Raw genomic sequence first — 25,243 nt, forward strand, 5'->3', positions numbered from 1 at the left:
TGCATTTCCCGGAGTGCGCCAGAGCGCTCCTTCACTTGCGTCTCTAGAGTTGTGTTGCTTTCCGCCAAGCTCCGCACATCCTGATGCAGGAGACCCACATCGACTTTCACTGCTTCATTTTGTGCCCCCAATGATGCTTTCAAATCAGCTATTGCCAGCATCACCTGGTTGTTTAATTCTAGGGCTCCATCCCCGTTCTCCTGCTCCGGTTCCATATCCTTCTCAGATACTGCTTCTTTGGTTTGGTGAAGCTGTCCCAAGTTGGTTGAGTAGCTTTAGTTTTGGCCGACTTGGGAGGCATTCAGCCAGTTGTCTTTCTCCTCCGCAATTCCCAAGCTCCCAGCAGGCTGCCCTTCGCCTCTACAGGAGCCCAGGACTTGGTTGCTGCAATATGTGCCGTCCTGAGGAGTACAAACAATGACTATCAGGATAGAACGTCCGCTGCCCTTCTGGATCTGTTCGGGTGATGTCTTGGAGCGTGGGTCCATACGTATATGCTTCTAGCGCCTGTTACAGTAATATGTGCTGTGCTTTGCGCTCCTGGACTATGACCTATGCGCGTTCCTGTCCGCCACCGGTGCCAGGCCTTCAGTTCTCCTCCATGGCCAGAGATGTGGTCGATAATCGTGCTGTTATCTTGTCCGTATCTCCTGCCCCCAGCCCACAATTGCTCTGTCTTTGCGTGGGTGCCGCAACGCTAGCTCTGTCAAGGACTTCGCACAGGCTTTTCTGCCTAAATCCGGTCTGCTCCAGCCACTCCTGGTTTCTGGCCCTTGGACTACCTGCCCCCACTTGACCTGGCGCCTGTCAGGCCCGTTCCACCAGTGACTGGGCTTTCCCAGCGTGCGCGCCGGCTCAGGATCCAGTGTTCACCACACTACTTCTTCCTGCTCCACAACTTTCTCCAGATCTATACAACCCAGGCCTTGCCACCAGGATCACCACGCAGCCCAGGGTCCTGTATATATTTCATCAATCGCCTCACACTTCCAAGACCACACACTTTCCAGTCTCCTGGCTCCTCTGTTCTCCCTCTTCAGCTCCTGCTGAGCCTGAGCCGTCTATCTTCTTTCACCCCTGAGCCCGGGTTCGGTTTCCTGTCTTTCAGGCCACTTCCCCTTCTATCGACTGTCTGTGCCCCAAACACAAAGGGGCAACGCTCCCTCGAGTGCCCGTACCTGCTTGTAAAGGCTCCTTGCACACTCCGCTGCATCCAGCAAATTCAAGCTGCAGCTCCCCTCACATTTAACGTCTCCAGCTGCCGGATAAGTGCAATGACCCAGTAAGGGCCGTCACCCAGTGCAGGTCCCTTTTCTGCCAGCTCTCTGGGCCTCACCACTGCTTGGTAAATCACTAATTCTCAGACCGCCAGTCACGGAGCTGCTCCAGCTCCTTAGCAGTTCCCCAGGGCACGTCCTCGCTCCACTTTGCCCGCGTCGTGTAAGCGGGCCAGCCCCCCCGCACACACCAGTCCAAAGGGGGACAAGCTAACTCCACGGTGCCCGCGGTGCACTTGGACAGCTCGGTTATCAGGACCTCCGCTCGGGGCACGACAGCCGTCTCCACTCTCCTCCGTGTAGCTCGTCGTGCAGATCCTTCCCAGCTGTTGCTTCTTTCTATTTGTTTTTCAGAGAGCTATTGCGGTCCGCTGCACTCAGCTTCCCTCTCTGACAGCGCATCCCTCAGGGGCTCCTCGCTGCGATGTGCTCATTAGCCGGCACTGTGAACTCTATGGATGTTCGTTATGCCCCTTTTGTCCTGGTCATCTCACGCCGGCAATCTTCCTTTCGGACTACACATAGGGGGCGCCTGGATTCACTTGATGCAGCTCCTTCACCTCCTTTACACTTTTCTCTTCACAGTGCCCACGCACTCCTGAGCAGTTCACACAGGTGCACAGCCGCTTTCAAGCTTCGAAAGCTCCCATATGCCTGTCTTTTCACATGGATAGAGCCGGTTCAGGCAGGAACGGTCACAAGAGCAGACCTCCATTGGCCACCAAGCCACGCCCCTTGCCAAGTCTTTTGTATGTTATTGTCCATAATAGGGGCCAGCACTGATGTCTCCTAGAGCGGCATGTATTTATCATATGGGGCTTTATTGCCCTGCTGCCTGTGGAATCTCTTCCATGTGCCAATTGTTGCCCCTGCTGAGTTCAGTGAGTTATCTGATTTGTATGTCCCTCCTGTTAAAGGTGTTGCGCCCAGTGCCATTTGTTCCAGTCTAATATGCAGTGAGTTGGATGCATCCTCAACCCAGTAAGTAGCATGATAAACCTGTGCCATCAAATAATACAATATGAAATTCGGAGCAGCAGTGCTCCCTGTCCCATATGGTAGGGCCATGTGGGCCCAGAAGTCACTGAATGTTTCCCATGCTTTGGATGCTACTTGAAAATGTTGGGGCTGCACTGCCAGTGATAAAATGGAAAACATTTTGCCAGAGAACAATGTAGCTATGACTGGGTTGAGTGGTGTTTAGCCCCATAAGATTGGTGAGAGGACTAACCCAGCCTGATGCCACTCCCTGCCTCCCACCTGTGCTGGACTTTGGCCTGGATTTTATCTCCTCCACTCTCCACCCCCCCCATGTCATCTCTTCCAAAACATTTAGTCGACCTTTGCAATAAATGTAACCACTATACCTCATTCTCCCCAACCGTGCCAATCTCAACCCAAACATTACACTTTCGCTGCCTACCACTCATACCGTACCAAACTGTTTACCCATCTTCTTCCACCACAACCTACTATGCCCTAACACGTCCCCCTCCACCGCCTCTTTCTCTTCACCCATGCCTGCACCCACTGAAGCTCACAAGGGGGTTGCAGTTTTGAATCACTATTGTGGAGATACCATATATACAATGTTCTTGTGTACCCACAAATGCTCTTTGATCTGATGCAAAATTGTGGCAGGGCCCTGCACAGTCCATGGGCACCCCCCAGACCTGCCTACATTTGAATATCATAAATGTCAGTGCTTCGCTGCATGCCCGCACAACTGCCCAGAAGCATTCAACACTCTGCCATTGCCTCATCTCAGGGTAAAAAAGGCTGTGTGCATATATGTGCTATATAATACCTGCCAAACACTTAATGCAATTTAGCATTGTATATGATCCATGTGCTACCCAAACACCACACACCACACACACACACCCCCCACACGATCAGGACCTCACTCCCATAGTCCTAGGGCTCTCACACCCCGCTCTACAAAAAATCTCTGGGTATCCCCCACCTCACATGATCAGGTCTTCCCTCCCCCGCCCTGCTCCCTGCACAGTCCTAGGGTTCCCCCACTGCGCTCCCCACCAAAAAAATCCTTGGCTACCATGTAATGCTTTAAAACATGGAGTCTATTTGAAATGCATTCTGAGTGCAGCAGTGGACATTTTACTCAAACCTCATTGAAGGCTGCATTTTAATGTGCACTCGGAATATTGTCTACATTCTTTGAATCACTAGAAACATTTCTGATGCTTGTTAATCTGCTTGGAATCACATGCTGTGCATATGGTCCGACATCCAGTGGTAACCGCAGAGTATTGCATCTTGTCTTTCGAGGACCGAAAGGGGACGTCGGCATAGGCGTGTCTGTAACACTATCTCTATCGTGACGTGTAGTGTACCCAAAATCCCTCACGCGCTGAGGTCCCTCAGATTGTTTTTTTTCCGCCCAGATAACTGGTCGCCCTATAGCGGAACTCTTACTAGAGACATTGTTTATCTTTACCGAATTGTCGGTTATTCCCCGTTAAGTCACTTGGGTCACAAGAACATCTTCGACGAAGACTACGGGGGAATCGTCTATGGCTGTGGATTTCAGTGCCTAAAATCCGGCGGCTGGATTGTCCACATGGTCGGGCCCTCTGGCCGACCTGTACAGTAGGGAGAGTGGGGTCGGGGTGGCCATACTGTCGGTATGTCTTTCCTCCTTTCCCCTCTTTTTCCTTTTGGTCTGGCCATCCTTCCCTTTAGCTATGGAAAGGACTCCTTTTAGATTCTGCCTTAAGTGTAGGGTTCGATATCCTTGGAAGGACGAACACAGGACGTGTAACGGCTGTCTCCCCCTAGAGCACGACGAGAAGCTGTGTGCGGCCTGAAAATTCCTTCGGCCTAAGACCCTTAAGGAGCGCTGTGTAAAGCGGTGGGCCGCGTATGGTATGTCGCGGGTGGATCCCCCCCCTCCCGCACCGCCACACCCGCTGAGAGTGACCGGGGTACTTCGGGTGACCATCCGTTGCGGATGTTCTAGACCTTGAGGCGGACACTTCTAGGTCTGCCACGCACGTCCCCGACCCTTTAAGGCCTGACTCTGGTCGTGCTACAGGGACAACACCCGGCGACGGGGGCGTACAAGCGCATCACACTAAGCAAACAACCCCTACACCGTTTTCGACATCTTCGTCGAAAAAAGTGAAAGCGCCAACAGGGCCGCCAAAAACTTTGCTTGTTTCCTCGGATCGTTCAGATCTAAAGCCTTCCCCGCATCTGCTGCAGCGTCTTGCGACTGGGCAAATAAAATAAAGTAAGGGCGCTACTCCAAAAACTGCACACTTCGAAGCGCAGAAATCTGATGCTTCGACGGTCCCAAAGGCCACGGTAGGCCCGAAAACTACGGCTAGGCCTCTACCCGGAAAACCAACCGCTAGGCCATCTAGCGCCGCGGAAGGTAGTACACCTACCGATAAACCATCGGAGCCACTGTCTCGCGCCGATTTGGCGACTATCAAAAGCAGCATCGAAAGAATTACGGCGGCGGTGGGTCTTACCCCGGTTCCGCCTAAAGTTATGGGACAAGCCGAGGAAAAGGTTTCAGATGCGGATTGGGATCCCGATTCTTACAATGCTTATGAAGATAGTCAAGAGCCTCTTTCCGACACCCTAAGAGACTCTTTTCGATGACATAGGGCAGAGAATGCCGTTCTTCCAACCGTAGGCCCGACTGGGTCCACTAAATGGACTACAGAGAAGTTCGAAGGGTGTATGGATCGGCTGGAGAAGATTATCAATTTTTCTGATCATCCTCCCCCGAAAAGGGCTCGGGTAGACACTAACCTCCAAATTCAAGAAGATCAGTTTCCTGCCTTTCAGCAGGAAGACGTTGTCCACATGGACACGCATAGGGGCATTTATAATGAAGAGGAAGAAGCTTAATTTCTACAAAGTTATGAGGAAGAACAACAGGATACTACGGACAACTGGGAAGAAACCCAGCAGGAAGGTCAGGACCCATGGACACAGCAAGATCAGGACACTGATGTTTTGTGCCTGGATTCTCCTCCGTCCACCCTGGCTCGCCAGGCCTCTCCTGTAGATGACCAAATGGCATTCAACTCCATGTTGAAAAAAGCAGCTGAATACTTTAAAATTTCCACTCAAGAGGCTGTGCCTGAGCAGGATTTTGTAGAGGATATCCTTAAGGAGAAACCTCCATCTAGCCAGGCCATCCCCCTCCTTAATTATTTTAAGAGAAGGGTGGCCCCCTCATTGGTATCACCAGCTCAACCTCGGGCAGTGAACCCAAGAGTCGAAAAATTATTTCGCCCTTCCCCTTCCGACCATCTATACATTAGAGGGCACGCTGTCCCAGTGTCATGTCTCGGCGAGGGTGGCGGATTTGGAACTGCTGGCGCTATGGTCCGCCATAGCTAGTTCCATCACGTTCTCCTCTTGCAGAGAGTGCAGGTCTAGTTCGTTGTACACGCATGTAGACGGAGGTACTTATACAGTCACTTCCGGGTTATGGGCGCGTTGCAACGTTGCCTGGTTACTCGCCTTTGTTGCCGTCGTTCTCGCTGCATTTTTCCCCGTTTCGGACCTGCGTCCGTCCTATTTTTCTCCTCTCTCCCGCATTTACTTCGGGTTCCCTTCCTTTCCTTGTTTTCAGCCCACGTGCTCCTCCTGTAGTCTCTCTCTCGCTCTTCCTCGTTCTGCTCCTTCCCTCCTGCTCCTGCTCGCTCTCCTTGTCTCTTGTCCTACTTTTTTCTGCCCTTCTTATTATTCGATCTGCCTTGCTCTCCCTCTTGTTTTCTCTCGTCTATTCTGTGTTCCTATTTCAGCCTGCCTTTTTGGAGTACCCCTGCTACACGCCCTTTACCAAACAGCCTACCAGTGTACCAGACCTCAGCCTGCCCTTTTGGATTGCCTCTGCTACTCGCCTTGCACCCAACAGCCTACCAGTGTACCAGACCTCAGCCTGCCCCTTTTGGATTGCCTTTGCGACTCGCCTTGTACCTACCAGCGTACCAGACCACAGCCTACCATTTGGATTGTCTTGCCGCCTTGGTACTGCCGTCAGTCTCCCGTTCTTCATCTCGTCTACCAGCCACTCCAGCTGGCTCCACCACCACCGAGTGGAAGTCTCTTAGGGGTTTTTTGTGCTGTTGGCTTTTTCCCCCTCTCTTGACTTTCCCGGAAGATTGTCCAACGTCACACCTATACGGTGGCACGGTGGCATCCTTTCGTGGATGTCCCTATCTCTACGAAAAAAAGGAGAGACCCCGAAGCAAAGAGAAGAAGAAAACCAAGAAGGACGAAGGTGAGGAGCTTGGGGAGGGTGGTGAAACGGAATCGTCTTTTGAAGAAGAGGATATCACAGACCCTAGTGACGCCCAGATTCATTGGTAGTGACTACCACTTGGAAGAGGGTAGGGTTATCCCTTGCCACGGGGAAATCCCCGCCGGACAAGGAATCCAAGCGACTGTATGCCCTTGGCAAACGTGTCACGTCAGCGGCCGCATACACTATGCGGATTGCTAATAATACAACACTATTGGAAAGCTTCGCTGACGCCCAATGGAACTTGCTCCAGGAAGGCCTCCAAGAGGTTCCTGAACCCGCCAAATCAAAGCTTCTCTCAATTGTAATGGAGGGAAGACAGGTTAACCAGCATGTGATCAAAAAACCCTGGACACTGCAGAAACTGCAGGCAGGTGTCTGGCCCAAGGGACCCTACAGAAAAGACACGCTTGGCTGCGTACCTCCAGGTTTTAAACCGGAAACTCAAGCCTCCCTCATCAATAAGCCCATTGTGGAATCTAACCTCTTCGGGAAAGCGGTGGATGAGGCTTTGGGGACAGCCAAGAAGGAGCATGAGACTTTGAATTCTCTGCAACAGATCACACAGAAACCTTCCACCCAGAGGGGTAATAACTCTCGGCGGTCATTTCGAGGGCAAGCCCGTGCTGGTCAAAACAACTACGGCACAGGGAACTTCAACTCAGGACAAACTTCTGGAAACCCTGCATACTACCCGTCAAGGGGTCAGAAACGCAGCAAAGGCAGAGGTAGAGGCCCCAATCCCAGAGGAGCCACAGCCTCTGGTCAGAAATGACCACCAAATCCAGGTCGCCTCCCATGTTACCTCGGTCGGGGGGCGATTAACATCTTTCCTCATGGCATGGGAGGGGATAACTTCAGACCAGTGGGTCATAAAGACGGTCCCCCACGGTTACTGTGTGGAATTCGCCCAACCTCCACAATTCAGGCCGCCGCGCCTTTCACCGGATCTGGAGATCCTGAATCAAGAGGTGGAAGCACTGCTGGGAAAGGACGCCATAGAAGCCGCCCCTATTCTTCATGTAAACTAGGGTATTTATTCAGTGTACGTACTTATACCCAAAAAGGATCTCACCATGCGCCCTGTTCTAGACATACGCCCAACAAACCAGTTTATAAAACTCCAGAAGTTTTGCATGGTAACACTGCAAGAGGTGATCCCATTGCTGAAACAAGGGGACTACATGGCAACATTGGACATGAAAGATGCATACTTTCATATTTCAATGTTGCCAGCGCACAGGAAATATCTAAGGTTCATGATCCAGGACAGGCATTACCAATTCAAGGAACTCCCTTTCTGCATCGCCTCAGCCCCAAGGGTGTTTACCAAAGTCCTGGCAGTGGCGGCAGCACACCTGCGCAGACTATCAGTCCCAGTTTACCCTTACCTCGACGACTGGCTCATTACGGGGGACTCGTTCGATGCATGTTTTTCGAACACCCAAAAAACAGTAGATCTCCTCTTTAGTATGGGTTTCTCAATCAACGAAAAGAAATCCAGTTTAGGCCCCAGTCAAATAAAACAATTTCTGGGACCTCTAATTCGGATGAAGGACTGTCTCGTCTTCCCCTCCGAGAGGGTTCAGAACATGCTTTTTCAGATCCCTCAATATGTAGCCAGTTGGGAGGTGACGGTGCAAAGGCCATGCGCTTGCTAGGAATGATGGCGTCATGCGTCCCATGCAAGAGTGGCTCAACAGCCAGTGGTGTCAGGCCAGCGGACAATGGGAAGATCTAGTAGTTGTCTCGCCAGCCCTCGTTCTCTCTCTGCAGTGGTGGTCAAGAGAAAACCTCTTGAAGGGGATGACCTTCACCACCCCTGCAGTGGAAGCCACTCTCACTACTGACGTATCTCTCACAGGGTGGGGAGCTCATCTGCTTCAGCAGACGGCGCACAGAGTTTGGTCTCCTCAAGTAGCATGCAACCATATAAACCTACTGGAACTATTAGCAGTGTTCAAGGCTTTGAAAGCCTTTCAGGTGCAACTGCAAGGGAAGACGGTGCTGATTCTAACTGACAGCATTACAGCTATGTATTACCTGAAAAAACAGGAGGACACTCACTCTCCAGGGCTGTCCAAGCTGTCCCAAAACATTTGGATAAGGGCTCTCAAACACAAGATGTTTTTGTTCTCCCAGCATGTTCCAGGGGAACTCAATCTTCTGGAGATTTTCCTCTGCCCGAAGAATACGAATGGCGGCTACATGAAGACATTGTGTCCAACGTCTTCGCAGAATGGGGCTTCCCAGAGATCGACCTGTTCGCAAATCAGGAGAACGCCCAATGCCAAGACTACGCCTCCAGGTACCCCCAGAACAGATCCAAGGGGAACGGACTCTGGATAACATGGTCAGGGAAATTTGTCTAAGCTTTTCCCCCCGACTCCCTTTCACAACAAGATAGTGCACAAGATGCACCGGGAACCAGTTACCATGATACTGGTGGCCCCCATGTGGGCCCGCCAACCCTGGTTCGCTCACCTGATGGAAATGTCCCTCTCCCCACCAGTGAAACTACCCTGCCCGTACAACATGTTGTCTCAGGACAGGGGGGAGACCCTACACCCATGCCCACAAACTCTGCACTTAGCAGCATGGCTCCTGAGGTCATAGAGTTTGGACACCTACAACTCCCTCAGAGGTGCATGGACATACTCGGGGAAGCTAGAAAACCAAATACACATTATAGCTATGCCAGCAAATGGAAACGTTTTGTTATCTGGTGCAATTCCAAGGGAGTCAGTCCCATCGATTGCTCACCCACACACATTGTGCTATACCTAACCCATCTGTTGGACACTGGGTTAGTCTTCAATTCCCTAAAGGTTCATCTGGCTGTTCTGTCAGCCTACACCACGTCACAACAAAAAGTGTTGTGGTGGAAAATACCAGTGATCAAAAACTTTATGGAAGGAGTTAAGAGGATTTATCCTCCCATTTCTCACCCGGCCTCTGAATGGGATCAAAATGTGGTTTTAACCAGGCTCATGGGCGCTCCCTTTGAGCCTATGCATAAAGCAAGTCTGAAAGGCCTGACTTATAAGACAGCCTTTCTAGTGGCTATCACTTCTATCAGAAGGGTTAGCGAACTACATCCACTTTCTGTCATAGACCCCTTTGTTACAGTCCACAAAGATAAGGTAGTTCTGCGCACACATGCCAGATTTGTACCTAAATTCATATCAAAGTTCCATGTGAACCAATCAATCGAACTACCCACTTTCTTCCAGAACCCTACTAGCATGGCCAAAAGAAGCCTACACACACTAGACGTGCGCAGTGCAGTCATTTTCTACCTGGAAAGAACTAAACCACTGAGGAAAACAAAACAATTCTTCGTTTCAGTGGCAGCTGGTAGAGAAGGGGATCCTGTCTCTAAATCAGCTATCTCAAGGTGTATTGTCAAATGCATTACACTCTTGCTAAGAGAGAACTGCCCTTCAAGCCTAGAGACATTCTACTCTGGGCACTGGGGCATCCATAGAATTCATTGCAAATGTTCCCCTGAGTCTATTTGCAAAGCGGCAGCCCGGAGTTCTGTACACACCTTTACAAAACACTATTGCCTAGACATCCATTCTAGGTCTGATTCTCAGGTGGGACAAGCAGATCTAAGACATCTTTTTCTCTACTGTTCCTTCTCACAACAAACCTCCAACTCCGTGCACTGCTCACTAGTCTATGCACAGCATGTGATTCTAAGCAGATTAACAAGCATCAGAAGACATGCATTACTTACCGTAATAGCATTTCTGATGATTGTATCTGCTTAGATTCACATGCGCCCTCCCTACCGCCCCGCTCGGGGTGGAAGGAACATAGACGTCTTACTACTTTCTCTCTTTATGTACTCATGGCAGAAAAAATACAATCGGAGGGACCTCGGCGCGTGGGCATTTTGGGTACACTACACGTCACGATAGGGATAGTGTTACAGACACGCCTATGCCGACGTCCCCTTTCGGTACCCGAAAGACCAGATGCAATAATGCGCGGTTACCACTGGATGTCGGACCATATGCACAGCATGTGAATCTAAGCAGATACAATCATCAGAAATGCTATTACGGTAAGTAATGCATGTCATATTGTGCCGGTCTGCAGTGTTTCATGGATTGTTTTGAATAAGGCGCCTGATAACGTTGCTGGAGCCGAAACCAAATTATGTTGTCTTTCGTGCTTGCATGGGAAAGAGGCCTCTTGGAGTTTTCCATGTGACATTTTGGCTGAATGCCAGTGGATGCTTGCAACAGGTGTACTTTCTGTAAAAGTACTATCCTGCATTTGTGGGAGGTTTAAATTGGGGAGCACCAGATCAAGAGATCAGATGGAGCTTCGGAGGGGGGGGGGGGATGTATTGCTTATTAATTGCCCGTTAAGCACAAATCTCTCTGTTCGCCTGGTCTGGAGTCCCCCAGTGCCGGTTTTGGAAGAGATGAAGAGTTGCAGAAACGGCGCAGTGATGTATTACTAACCTTTTGTTATACGTAGTATTTTTAGTCTATTCATTTGTATAATAAACTGACATAAAGTGCCATTTTATCTAGCTGAGTGTGTTTGTGTGTGTGAATTCTTGCCTTTCAAGCGTACAATGTTTTCTGTTTAGTGTATTGGGGAGAAGAAGAATTACTATATCCGTGCACTTCATGGAAAGCAAAACATTTCCCCACCCCCTCGCACATGATCAGGCACCCCCCCCCCCTTTTCCTCTCCCCTCCACGCACAGTCCTAGGGCTCCCCCTTAAAACCCACATAGTACCAGTGCGTCCTCACCCTGCTCCAAAAACAATCCTTAGGCTACCTTCCTAACACCCCACATGATCAAGTCTCCCTGTCCTAGGGTCCCGTGCTTCCGACAGTCCCATGGCTAGCCTCTCCTTTTTCCTTAGCTTGTTTAGTAACCAGTGACTATGCCTTGCCCACTCTGTTACTCTGACTGGAAACTAACACACTGGAATGGGACAGAGAGAGTGCTTCCAGTGCGTTTATTTCCTGGGTCAGCCAAGCCCACTGACTATAAGCCTGGCCCCCATTCCACTGCACATGTGCGGCAGGGGATATGCACAGTATAACAGCCCATGCTGGCATTTTGTTTTTTTTTTTACGATAGTGCAGTCCCTTGATAATTTACAGTTGGTGAAAGTGTAGTATCATATATGGCTCTAGAAATTCTTCAAGTTTCGGAGACGGTTCAAGGGTTTTTATTTGAACCTTCAGGGCTCGATCTCTCCTCCAAAGCACCAATCCTGCCTAATCCAAGCTTCCTTTCTACCCAGGTTAGTATATACTTCTGATTCCACCCTACTTTTTGTTTTTATGGATACTAGGAGTGAAAACTGTGACAGAAGCACCAGTCCGAGACTTGCAGACAGTGCAAGAGTTTTTATTAGCAACAACGCAGGCGGTATGGACTCGTCTTGTATAACCAAGATGAAAGACGGACAGTTTGATTCAGGGAAACAGCAAGGACAGGCCTTTTGGACAATGAAAAGCTAGGGCCACCCCCCTCTCTCCCTCTCCTCTTCCTTGGAATGCCTACCCAAGCCCAGGCATCCATAACCCCATGTTGGTGCTATAGACCGGTAAACATAAATTCTGGATATTATGCTCTTCTGGTTTTCTCTAAATGCAGGCTCACTGTCTCGCTGAGGGACTTCCAAGATCCCCCTACTATAGCCCTGCTTAGTTTTCTATCAGAAGTTGGGAACAGTGCCTACAAACCACTCTGTTGGTTCTGTCTAAGACCACTCCTGTGCACCCTTCTACTCTGCCCTTTCCTTCTCCTCTGGGCTCCTCCCCACCAGCCTCCTGTCCCTCTGATGTTTCACTCTGCCTTCCTGCTGCCTCCACCCTTTGATGATGACCCTTTCTTTCTCATTCTATACTGCTACCACTCCTCCTCCTACAACTTCTCAGACTACTCCAACCTCTCCTTGTACTACTACTACTCCAATTCCTACTGTAACTCTATATCTCACTACTACCACCCTTTCACTACTATTCCCAGTGTGCCACTTCTATTCCCCTCCTGCCGCTACTCCCCCTCCTGCCCCTAGTATGTCCCTCCTGCCCCTACTAGCCCCTCCTCTAGCTACTACCCCCCTCCTTCCACTCCAATATACACACGCTCTTCCTTCTTTCATCCAGTAGCATTCAGTTAATGTTCACTTCTTACATTAACTCCTGTCCACCTGCCGCACAAACATGTACACTCACTCTGCAGTACCCTTGCACTCGCTACATCAATGCCTCACCTTTTTTTCAAAAGGCCTCCACACTTGTTACTGCTTCTTCCCTCCCTCCTGCTGGTCTCTTGGTCCACCTCCATGCCACTGCTGACCTCATCTGGATAACCCACTTGAAGTTTCCTGCCCCCGGCTTAACTTTCCCTCCCTCTGCCCTGATTGGCCAGCTTGCCCTAGCCATTTCTGATCTACCTTCCCCTTTTGGGAGGTGTATGTGCCAGGAGATATCTTTACAAGGGGGCTAAATCCTGCGCTGAAGGTTTAAGATTCGGAAAAGGCATTAAATGGGGGACAAAGTTCAGCCCATTTTCTCAGCTCAGAGCCACCGTGGGTCAACCATGTTGGAAAGGCCAGTTCAGTGGCCCAGTTTCAGTCTTGGTTTCCATGGTGGTCATTCTCCCCAGCAAGTATAATAGAGGGAGGTCTGGCCCCTCTTTCATATCCTGTTGACCTAGGATTGAATGTAAATCTCTAGTGGAGCATCCGCTTGAGTGCCGAAGTGATACGCTAATTGGTGGATGCTTGCGTAGGTCCTGCAACTACACTGCCTCTTTCCTAGGCTCTCCCCTCTGCCGCCACGGGACACTGGATTCACGGCTTCCTCTGGGGTTACTTCTGTCCTGGTCGCTGTGGCATGCAGACATGGGGTGTGGCTTGGGGTTCGGCGCACTGCTTCTCATCTGATTCAGAGGCTCTAAAAAAGATAAGAGACTGGCGAGCATCTTGAGGTATAGGATAGGTATGCGGGAACTATGTACTGCAACCATATAAACTGGCACCTAGGGAAGGGGTAGGGGTTTGCTCGCCCCAGAGATGCAACTCCCTCCGTTGGAGCCAGGACTGACTCTGAGCTGCTTTGTGATGAACCTCCCCCTTCGCGCGCTAGACAAGGCCAGCTAACTGGCCTTGTCACAAAACCTGTAGGCCAAACCCCTTCTCCATCTAAACTCAGCGACTTCCTAAACAGTACCTACTCTATACAGAGGTGAGCAGTCTATTGGGGGTATTGGATTGTGCCTTACAAACACTTTGCACAATTTGGTCTCTTTTCTATCTTTCACTCCCTACATTTCCTCTCCTAAACACACTTGTCCCTCTTTCACGCGCACTCACAAAGCATTACTACTTGCACTCACTAACCAATGCCTCGCCTGGTTCAAAAGTTGCCTTCATAATCCACTAATCTACTCCATTCTTTCTCTTGCAGATCTCTTGGTCTGCCACCTCCACCTCCTCTGAACTCACTCGAACACCCCACATCTTTCTGTTTCCTGTAGCTTTTTTTAATCCTATCCCACTTCCTCTGGCCAATCTGATCCTGTCTTACCATTATGTTTTAAGTGGCTGGGTAAGCCCCATGCCTTTTCTCTCTGCGTTGTGCTGTTGTGTTGCTGGAATGGTGTTATGCACTGTACAGCGTCCATGTCTGGGTACTGAGCATCGGTTTCCCATGAGGCAGTCTGCTTGAGCGACCAGCACTCTATTCTAAGTCCCTGGTGATCTAAGCACCCCGACCGCGACACCTGCTCTAGTGCCCTGAGGCTGGTGGGTGGTTCACAGCTCAGGACATAGCCACGTAGGAGTTCCCGATCCTGTCTGTTTTTGTCCTCCCTGCTGTTGGATAACCAGGCGCTCATGTATGTTGGTGTCAATGAAACCCATCTCTCCCTCTCTCTTTCCAGCTGATTTCATTCTCTACTCACAAGTCAGTCTGTGGGATGCTTATGATTCTTCTCCTTGTGTTTTTTCACCTTCAAGCTTTATTAGGTTTCTGCTCCGAGAAGAAAAAACTCTGCCTGCATTTTTGGTGACAAGCATGGGGTGATGCAATTTGGTACTGCACAGATTTAAATGGAACATGGGGAGTGGACAGGAATTGGGGCACTCTCAACTGCTACCGTCTCCCCTTAGTAGGCCTCCCATCCTTGGCTGAGAGCAGTTCAAATCCCCCTTAACAAGGTCGGGACTTGACTTAGTTAAAGCAGTCAATGTAATGTCGGTAGGTTTTCTATAGAGATGGGTATCTCGTTAGTTTTCCGACATGATGTGTTTTGCCAACAAAATTACTACGAGAAACAAATCGAAATATATAGAGAGGGTGGATACAGGTTTAAAAGGGTTTGGGTATGGGTAATAGCACTGGGAAAGGGGTTTTTGAGGAGGATCCCACTATAGAAAAACAAATCATTAGATGACTTTTTTTCTTAGTAATTTTGTCGGTAAGAATTACTCTGGAAAAAAAATCATGTCGGCAAAGGGACATGGGACTGTAGGGATTTTTGGTTAATTTGCCATCTTTTCTTTGGTGACGTGCATAAAGAAAATTAATAGACTGTGCAATTGTCATCACCTATGACCGTAATTATATTCTAATGCACATGCCAAAGGCATTGAGGGTTTAGTCAAGCAAACTGTATTGACTTAACTTTGAATATTGTTTATTTATATGATTGTCTACTATTACAAACACATAACACTGACACTATCTGTTCTCTACAAAATGGTGTATGGAATCCATTCCCAAAACTGTGGTTACAATAAACAGATTACCTTCTTTTGCAAATACCCTTCCTTTCCCTGAAGCCTCTTTGACTCGTCTCCTGCAACTGGTACTTTTACCCCTCTCCCCATTCCTTCCTCCTAAATTGTTATTGATATGTGTGGTACATTCTCAGTTGATTTTGAGTTCCAAGCAATTTATTTGCTATTTTGTTGGTGTTTTGTAAAAGCACATAAATGCAAACCAGTCCTTTTGTGTATGAGGCCAAAGAGGAAAAGAGGGGATGCCAAAACTGGCCCAACAAATAAAAGGGTACAAGGTAGTGCGGTTGACCAATGGTCATTCACTACGCAGAGCCACAACTTCCTAATAAACAGATGAGCAGTTGCATCTCATAGGAAGGCGGAATGAACAAGGGTGTAATCTTTAAAAAACGTTACCACAGTAGTGATGATGTAACTTTACATGAACTGTCAGCAAGCTAAGCAGTTGGATGAAAGTGCTACTTTGGATAGGTGGGTCAGTGGGCCTCATTACGAGTCCGGCGGTAACCGCGGCGGTAAAACCGCCTGGTTACCGCCGGACTCGTATTACCATTCCGCCTCCGTGATTCCCGGAATTACCGGGGCATTACAACCCCGGTTTTCCGGGAATCACGGAGGCGGAATGGTGTAAATCCCCATTCCCATTGAGTCCTATGGGACTCAATGGGAATCGGGATCATGGAAACACCGGCAGCATCTCGTAATGCTGCCGGTGTTTCCTCGTCCGCCTGCATGCGGGAGGTGTTAAACCCGCCAGGTCAGACCTGGCGGGAACATCACCTCCCGCCTGCAGGGGTCGGGATCAGGCGGTCCGGAAACAATGGTGGCGGCGGGTTTACCGCCACCGTTATTTCCGGACCGCCAGGGTCGTAATGAGGCCCAGTGTCTTCATTTATTGTGGAAGCTCTCCTCCCCACCTCCTCCTTGCCCCGTTAAGTGCTGTAGTGTTAGGATGCGATATATTTGGTAAATTAAGCTTGTAACTTATGCAACGCTTATTTTTCGTCTTTAAATAGTAGTCGACTCAAGCACACGGATAATGACATAGATAGATTCTGGCTGACTACGTACTTTTGTTTTTGATTCAGTGAGAAAGGCCCGCGCTTCTCACAGTTTACCCGTATTTTTATTTACTATTGCAGATGTCTCTGTACCTGCATAACCACAGACGCCAAGAATATTTTGTTATCTGAAAACTTAATTTTTCAACATCTACAATGCTAAACTAGTGCCACGAATCGGCAGGTAAGCCGTAATTTTTTGCTGCATTCAAACTATAAATAGCATGGCGTTCCAACTTTATTCTTGGAAACCCTCATAAAGGAGTAGATACACAATAGCAACAATTTTCCCCACTCGTTCCTCTAATTTCAGACATGCAGGATTTTTACCGATCCAAGAGCTAAATGCTTACTCATGCTCAATGAGTTACCAAATTGGCCACAGCTTATTATAGACCTTTTTCATCTGACCCCTACAAGTATTTGCTCCTGACTTTCCTTTATCACTTAGACTAACATGCACTGAGTTTTGGGTGAAAGTACGATTTCTTTTACCTTCAGAAACTTTTCTCTTATTGGTCATAAAACCATCCCCTTGTTGGTCACCCTTGTTGGTCACGAAATAGTATAACATGCACAGAACTTATAATCACTTTGGATTGTCTGCAAATGCAGTAAATGATTATAGGGGTCTCAATACACAACTGTGAGTGCTTACATCACCAAATGGTGTCCGACAAATATATCACAGCTTGAACTTGGAGTAATTGTGAATATCTTTTGTCCCGAGATAACATGCACTAAACAAAAGTTTTTTTTCTCTCTTTCCTCCCCCTTTTTTGTTTCCCATCCACTCTCCCTCCGGTATATTTATGAATTTTTTCAAACTGAATGATTGAACATATGATTATGCCTATTTGTGTATACAGTGTTATAGGAACTCTTTTGTGCCCTGATGACGACCTTAGTGGGTTGAAACACATGTCGGCAATACCAACTTTCATATTAGGATACTTTGTCAACTTAGTATGCTACAGCACAATTGCTATGTGATGTTATATTGGTAACCGAGTATGTCATACCATATTGGGCAATATGCTATGTTATGTTAAACTGTGTACGAAAATCTGTCGCGCCATAAACAACTGTGCTTTTTAGTTACATCCAATATCTGGCAATTTGCCAGGTTATGCCAACCTGAGAGTACGCAATTTTTTGTATATCTATCAACCTAACAAAGATTAATTACCCACAGAGTGGGGTCTTTCTCTTTTTTTTCCCCCAATAAATACAGCCACTGGGTTGGTTTTGATAAATTTGGTGCATTATATATGTCAAAATATCCTCACTTGCAAACAACATATGATAATATCGTTTTTGTACATAGGTGATGGTGAGAAGTCACCTACCCATCCTCACCCCTGCAGTACACTTTCTTTGACTTTTTTGCATTAATTTAATTTGCAGAGAGGTTTGCGCACACCCACAAAAGGTTTTCTCACACATTAGTCCTATAGTGTTAGGAGACCTGCACCAGCTGCAGGTTTAGGAGGAAGAAAGCGGGGCAGACTAGCAAGGGAGTGTAGGTAGAAGGGCCGGTAGCAGAGGAGGCGAGGGAGGGACTGTAGGTGAAGAGAGCCAGTGACCAAAAAGTTAATTTATAGATCATTTATAAATCAATCATTGCCACAGTTTCAAGTAAAGTTTCCAAGAACTTTTTTTTTATATTGCATAGATTGTCTTTCAAAGTGTTATGTTATAGTATACTTTAACGAATCAAGGGAATTCGTAATGGCATACATGGAACTCTCTAAAATACCGAGGACTTACAAGTCTCAAGACTTGGGTGTAGAAAAAGTCAATCTATACCATTATCAAGAAGAAAGCAAATGTATGCCTTCAAGTAAAAGTCTCTAATCAACTGAGATGAGTATGCTGAATAGCGAGTACTTGCCGAACCATGGAGGAAGAGAGGAACACTACGCAGGCATGGGAGGCCCCTGAAGAGAGGGCCCTGGAATACCCCTCCTCGCCCCAATGAACATGACTGCCTGAAGAGTCAAAAAAACACAAAGTCACTCATTATTCGGACAGGTCCCAGTAGCACAAGTGACTGACACATATGCAGAGAGATATTGTCTCAGGCAGCCATTCAAACCTTATCCAGTGAATGTCTTTATGGATACAGGTGCTTCAACAGTGGTCATAGACCCAAATGCCTCGATGGATAATGTTGATGAATGCCGAGAAACCACTGTGCTGATGTCGTTGGTGGCACCATGACCTAGCCATGTTAGTCATGAAGTACACTCGCAACCATGCACAATGTTACACAAACACACACTTGTGTACACAAAGAAAATGCTTACACAGTTCTGTAGATAGAGGACAGATACATGTACATACTGTCAAAGCTTTTATTATTTTTCTCATTAGCCAAGTGCAGAAACGTTGAACGCAAGGCAACAAAGAGATGCAGAGCAGGCTGGCAGATGCTTATGTTCACTCACCCTATGCAACTACAGGACCACATAAGGAGCCAGGCGCGACCAAATACGACTAACCTATAGGAACATAGCACAATATAAGTGTGTATAAATCATAGTAGAAGTATAACGAAGATCACATAAGACCGCAGGATGAGAGACGAAAGGAAGCAGATCCAGGCTGCACAGAACAGGAAGGCCAGGGCTTACAGTCAAGGTCAGCGACAAGCAGCACATTCCAAACCTAAAACGACATGGGGCCATCTGCAGAGAAACAAAATAAATCCTCATAAATTGCAGATCAGAAGAGCTCGATTTTGTGGTCCTCAACCACATATGCGGCCGAGCTAGACAATGGTTATTCAACCGCGGTGGGAAAACTAACAGTTCTCAGCAACACAGACGTGAAGTGAAACATGAACATCAACAACGTTGCAACGTGGAGAACACTCTCACAAGCAAAAGTGGTACTGCAACAGATACATTGGGAACACATAGTCATTCTCCATCACCTTAAAGAGGTGCACAGAGCGCTGGGAACAAAGCTGGGTCCCAGGCCTGGAGAGACCGGTTCCAGCCGATCAAGGGACAGAAATCCAGGGGTGGATGGGAGGGGACAAGGGCCAATGGTAATCCTGCGACCCTGCAACAATCTAATAGTTTCTTGGGGAAGGGGCAGGTCAGCCACCTGACATCTGAGCGCCAATTGAGTAAGATCTATAAGGTCAATCCATAAGGTATACCACTCGGATCACCAAACCAGAAAGTGTGATAGGTTTTTCGGGGATAGGCCCGTGTTGTGACAATGCTCTGCATCAAAAGGGCTCGACACGGTTTTGGGAGTGGTGACATTGGGGATTTTTGAATGTCCTGTATGATCCCCGTTAGTTTTTGTAAGAAACGATAGTCTAACTTTCCCCCTGGCTGAGTCCTCAGTTTGTTCTGTGGGAAGGGTTTTTTGGGCCTGGGGAGCTGAACGGTTGAGCTCATAGTAACCCCAAGACCTCTGGCATACCAGACCTCACCAACACCCCCTTCCTGCGTAATACCTGAAAAGGTGGAGCATAACCGAGACGCAAAGCCCATGATATTCAAGCTTGTGCTGAACTGAAGGGGGAGACGCCAGAGACAAAGGGTATCCCAGAAGCAAGAAGCGGAGGGGGGCTGGAACCCAAAACGAGGTGTTGGCTTGACCACTTAGGATACGTGCTGGGCAGGCAGTCTACAAACCATTGCCGATGCATTCATGAGAATGAAGCCGCAACCCGACCAGTTACCTGAAGGAACACCGGGATGCTGCGGGAGCAAGAGAGAATCACAGGAAGATGATTCTGGTGACAGTGAGCCGACAGCAACAAGGAGCGAGAGAGAAGCTCCCAGACAGGCACAGAGCATGGAGACGCACACCTACATTGTTGAAGGTAACAGAGAACACAAACACCGGGAGGCCAAAATGGAATCGTTGTATAGTTTAAGAAACTTGTCCAAATACAAGTAAAGAGAAGTTGAACACAAAACTGATGAACTTAAATCACTTTTATGTACGAAAGAGAATCGTTGAAGTCTCTGAGAGGGAGAGAAAGCCACCTTGGACATCACTACCCTGGGAAAAGGGAAAAGTATCCAAACCTTCAACAGAGAATGAAGGGACTATAAGAGAAAGAGAATATTATGAAGGGGTATAGAGAAACATCATAATGTGAGAAAGAAGCTCATAGAAATCCCTGAGAGGGAGAAGAAGAGAAGTTGGATATCAATGCCCTGTGAAAAGGAAAGGTAGACCAGCTACTCAAAATGTTAGGGAGAATTCTCTGTTAAGGCTAATTTCCCAAACCTAGTGAGTCCCCCAGCAGCTTTGCTGGATTTTTGGGGTTTATTTTTTTCTCCTGCTAAGAGTGAGACTCTTTTTCTCCCACTCTCCATGATTTGAGATATCCTTTGACTTTGTAATGTGTTTTTTGGGCTATGGGGTCTTTTACTCCATAGGGTTTCATGTATTTTTTGTAACTGTGTTACACCGCACCCTCAGTGCAGTAACAGGGGTGTCATAGTGACCCCCAAACATAGACTCCATACCCTGGGACTGACTACTGTCTCCCAGGGCATGTAAAGTCACCATTGACTTTACTAGTCTTAAATTGTGAACAGAACCAGTACAAACCATCATATTGTGGAAGTACTGGTAGGGGTAATTAGATTGCCCCTGGGTCTGTTTTTCGAGGGGGCACTGTGCAGTCCCCCCTCGTCGAGTTTCTGGCTGGTGGCAGTGGTTACCACGCAAAATATTCCACCGGAATATTTCCTATGGGATTTTCCCATTCATTTTAAACGCACCACTTTTTTTGGTGCAATGTTAAAGATACCGCCGGGTTATTTATTTAATATTTATTCCCCAGTTGGGTCTTTTTGCCAGGACTCTGTTTTAAAATGGCGTTTGTGTTCGCCTCTGTAACTCCAACCCAAGTTGAGCCCTTTATTTTACTTTTTGGCCTGCTTCTCCACAGAAGCCTCCAAAAGTGGTGCCACTCTGTCTGGGTCTACAGGATGTGTGGGAAGGGGATTTAGGCACCCTGGACTGAGTTGCCTCGGCAACTCAAGTCGCACTCTTGTGTGATTGGCCCAGTGGTGAGCCGCCCGGCTCACCACTTAGCATGTTTGAGTGACAGCTAGGCTGAGTGAATGGGGGTTTTCTGCATAAAAGCAGGGCTTCGGGGACTGGAACTTCAGAAGTCGCCACAGGACTAAAGAATCCGAAGAGGGAGAAGCTGAACCGTCTCACCACTTCCCAATGACAGAGAAGATCTTCATCCCGGAGAGTCTTCTTCCTCTGAACTGGCGGGGATAACCAGTTCGTCCTCCTTTTCGCCTTCCTGGATCATCTCATGGTCGAATCGCCCGTGCCAAGCACCCCGGCGGCCGGATAGCAACGCTTCACCACTACCGCGAATATAAGGGTAGTACCTTTTAACCGGGAAACTCCGCGGCTGGTTTCTTCCCTGGCAGTGCAACGACCTCCAGCTTTCCTCCACGTCGAGACCTTCTCTTCCCCTGGACGAAGCACCGACTTGCACCCGCTGCCAGGAACAACTGCCCCCGCTGGAGCTTTCTCACCATTTCAGGTACTGTGTCCCGCCTGGTCTCCCTTGCAACAGACTGTTCAAGGTGTCCCGTAAATCCTTGACTTTCTATCCTGGGGTGACTTGGGACCTGCTAACTAACTTTTTCTGAACTGATCCAACCCTTTTTGGAACTATCTGCAAAGACCCTTTAAAGTACTATTCAACTGTGAGATCTTGGACACATTCCGCCTTGCTCTATCCAAGAGTGGGCCTGGCCTATGACTTTCTTGCTCCTCAGTAGACTCTGCCTTTTCTGACTTGCTCTGGTTCTCTTAAAGTGTTGGTAGTGTGTATTGTCCTAATTCTGCCTTTTTCCCTCCCTTTTTAACTAACTTATTGGAGTGCCATCTTAGGTTAAGCGCTCACCTCTGTCTGTAAATAAGTGGTGTTTTAACTAAGACTTGTTCAATAAGTAATCAGGGATGTATATATATTAATAGTGACTGTGTTTGAACTTGCTTGCCATATTAGTGTTAGTGTATTTTACAAAGTGTGTTTTTAAATAATTATATACTTTTATACCCAAGCTCTGGTCAGTGTTTGCTTGTGCTACTGTATTTTGGTACCTATCTTGCATACTCTATATACTGTCTAACTCTTCTTGAGAGAAGTCTGGCTGCTCAGCCACAGCTACCAGGTAAATCTGGGTTGTACAGACTGCCACCAATTGGGTTTACTGCCAACACCTGTAGTCTTAAGCCTTTTGCAGTGGTCCCTAAGGGAACTGCACAGGTTTCTGCCTAACACAAAACAACTCAAAACAGGAAGAAATGTAAGAGAGCCTTATCAATTGCAGCTCAGAGAGACAACCAAAGTAAATATACAAGGCAGAGAATGTCAGAATAAGGTGCACCAAAATTGTCTAGAAAGCCAGCACTTTAGAAGAAAGTGTACGTTTCCAGGTTGTTCTGAAAAGGATCCAAGGAAGTATAAAATGACATAGAAAGATATTATTCAGGAGGAGAGAAAAGCTAACCATCTCATGAAAGAACTTCATGAACCCATACAGCAAGTACCTAGAGGCTATCTAAAGACAACATATTAACTAGAAATCGAAAGACTGATACAAGAAATATCCTCAAGAGAAGGGAGATATTCTCCTGACCTTAGTTTATTTCGAATAGTGGTTTGGTCAGTTTGATTAGTTTTCGACAGCAGACTTATTCATTTGGACATTCACAGACAACTGACGAGCACCCTAGTTAGATTTATAGATAGGGACTATCCCATAGCGATAGGGAAAGTTAGGACTTATTCTTCTTTAATAAAAACATTTGGAACATGTCCACAGAGTGTTAGGCAGAAACCTGTGCAGTTCCCTCTGGGACCACTGCAAAAGATTTAGGACTACAGGTGTTTGGCAGTAAACCCACTTGGTGGCAGTCTGTACCACACAGATTCACTTGGTAGCTGTGGATGAGCAGTCAGACTTCCCTCAAGAAGAGTTAGGCAGTATACAGAGTATTCACAATAGGTCAAGAGAACACAATAGAACAAGTAAACACTGACCAGGGCTTGGTGTAAAAGAGATATAATTATTTATTTAAAACCACATCTAGAAAAACACACAGGCACTAATAGTAAGCAATTCAAAAACACGGTCACTAAAAGATATACACTCCCTTAAAAGAATATTAGACAAGTCTTAAGTAAAGCCCCACTTATTTTCAGACCGCGGTGAGCGCTTAACGTAGATGGCTCTCTAATAATTCGTTTTTAAAAGGGAGAGAAAAACAGAGAATAAATTGAAACAGATCCCAACACTTTTTCACGAACACAACAAGGGACGAAGGCAAAGTAACACTAGGAATTCAGAGTCAGTAAGCCGGATCTGCTTAAGAGGATCCAAACGAAATGTGTCCAAGGTCACACGGTTGCAGTGCACAAAAGTCTTGTAACGGTTCAAAAAGGAGTTGGATCAAAGAGAGGGACCAGTTAGAGGGTCAAGGCGGCCAGCCCAGTCCAAGTCCAGAAGGTTAAGGGGTTATTATTACCTTGTAGCAATCTTTAGAAAGCGAGGCTTGGCGGACACGGTACCTTAAAGTGGTGAGAACACTCCAGCGGAGGCAGTTGTTCCTGGCAGCGGATGCAAGTCGGTGCTTCGTCTGGGGGAAGAGAGGATCTCGTTGGGGAGGAAGACAGGAGTCCGTTGCACTGCCAGGGAACAAACCAGCCGCAGAGTTTCTCAGGTACAAGGAGCGGTCCGTTGGTTCGCGGTTCAGTGGTGAGTGGCTATACGGCCGCCGGGGTGCTTGGCACGGGCAGTTTGACCACAAACCTTTCTGGGATGCGAAGAAAGAAGGTAAACTGGTTGTGCCCACCAGTCAGGGGAAGAAGCCTCTCCAGCCGGGAGATCTTCTCTGTCTTCGGGAAGTGGTGAGTCGGTTCCGCAGGGCTCCACCGGTGGTGTCGTCGTGGTAGGTCGGCTCAGCTTCTCCCTTTTTGGATTCTCAGGTCCTTTGGTGACTTCTGAAGTTCCAGTCCCCAAAGCCCAGCTTTTATGCAGCATACCCCCATTCATTCAGCCTAGCTGTCAATCAAACATGGGCCAATCACACAAGAGTGCGACTTGAGTTACCAAGGTAACTCAGTCCAGGGTGCCTAAACCCCCTCCCACACCTCTGTGGTACCCAGACAGAGTGGCACCACTTTTGGAGGCTTCTGTGGAGAAGCCCGCCAAAAAGTGGAACAAAGGGCTCGACTTGGGTTGGAGTCACAGAAGAGAACACAAACGCCATTTTAGAATTGAGTCTTGGCAAAAAATACCAACCGGCGAATTAATATTAAATAAATAAACCGGCGGTATGTTCGAGGCTATGAGAATTAAATAATTAAAGTTGGTAGCCTCGAACAATGGGAAAATCCCATAGGGAAATATTCGCGGTCGAATATAAAAAGTAGTTTCCACTGCCACCAGCCACAACTCGATCAGGGGGGGACGGAGACGTGCCCCCTCGACTAACAGACCCCGGGGCAATCGAATTGCCCCGACCAGTACGTCCACAATATGATGGTTTGTACTGGTTTCTGTTAATAATTTGGGACTAGTAATACCAATGGTGACTTTACATGCCCTGGGAGACAGTAGTCAGTCCCAGGGTATGGAGTCTATGGTGGGGTGTCACTATGACACCCCTGTGTTACGGCACGGAGGGTGCTGTGTAACACACATAGTAAAAACACATGAGACCCTATGATATGATATGATCTGATATGGTATTTGTAACGCGCCTATACACAGGTGTTTCAAGGCGCGACGAGGCAGGGAGGGGAGGGAC

The 25,243-nt window shown here is 47.8% G+C and overlaps 1 protein-coding gene across 2 annotated transcripts in view; it reads left to right on the forward strand.

Annotated features, from left to right (window-relative positions):
* SMIM14 (small integral membrane protein 14) overlaps positions 1–25,243 on the forward strand; it is an 821,041-nt gene that overhangs the window by 139,278 nt on the left and 656,520 nt on the right. Inside the window, exon 2 of one of the 2 annotated variants that reach the window (XM_069631778.1) lies at positions 16,502–16,604. The exons of the other annotated variant lie outside the window; for it this stretch is intronic. The gene's annotated coding sequence lies outside the window, so the exon portion shown is untranslated. The remainder of the gene's footprint in view (positions 1–16,501; positions 16,605–25,243) is intronic. 2 annotated transcript variants of the gene reach the window in all.

The sequence above is a fragment of the Ambystoma mexicanum genome, chromosome 6q (genome assembly GCF_040938575.1).
Source record: "Ambystoma mexicanum isolate Mex_15411 chromosome 6q, UKY_AmexF1_1, whole genome shotgun sequence".
Taxonomy (NCBI): domain Eukaryota; kingdom Metazoa; phylum Chordata; class Amphibia; order Caudata; family Ambystomatidae; genus Ambystoma; species Ambystoma mexicanum.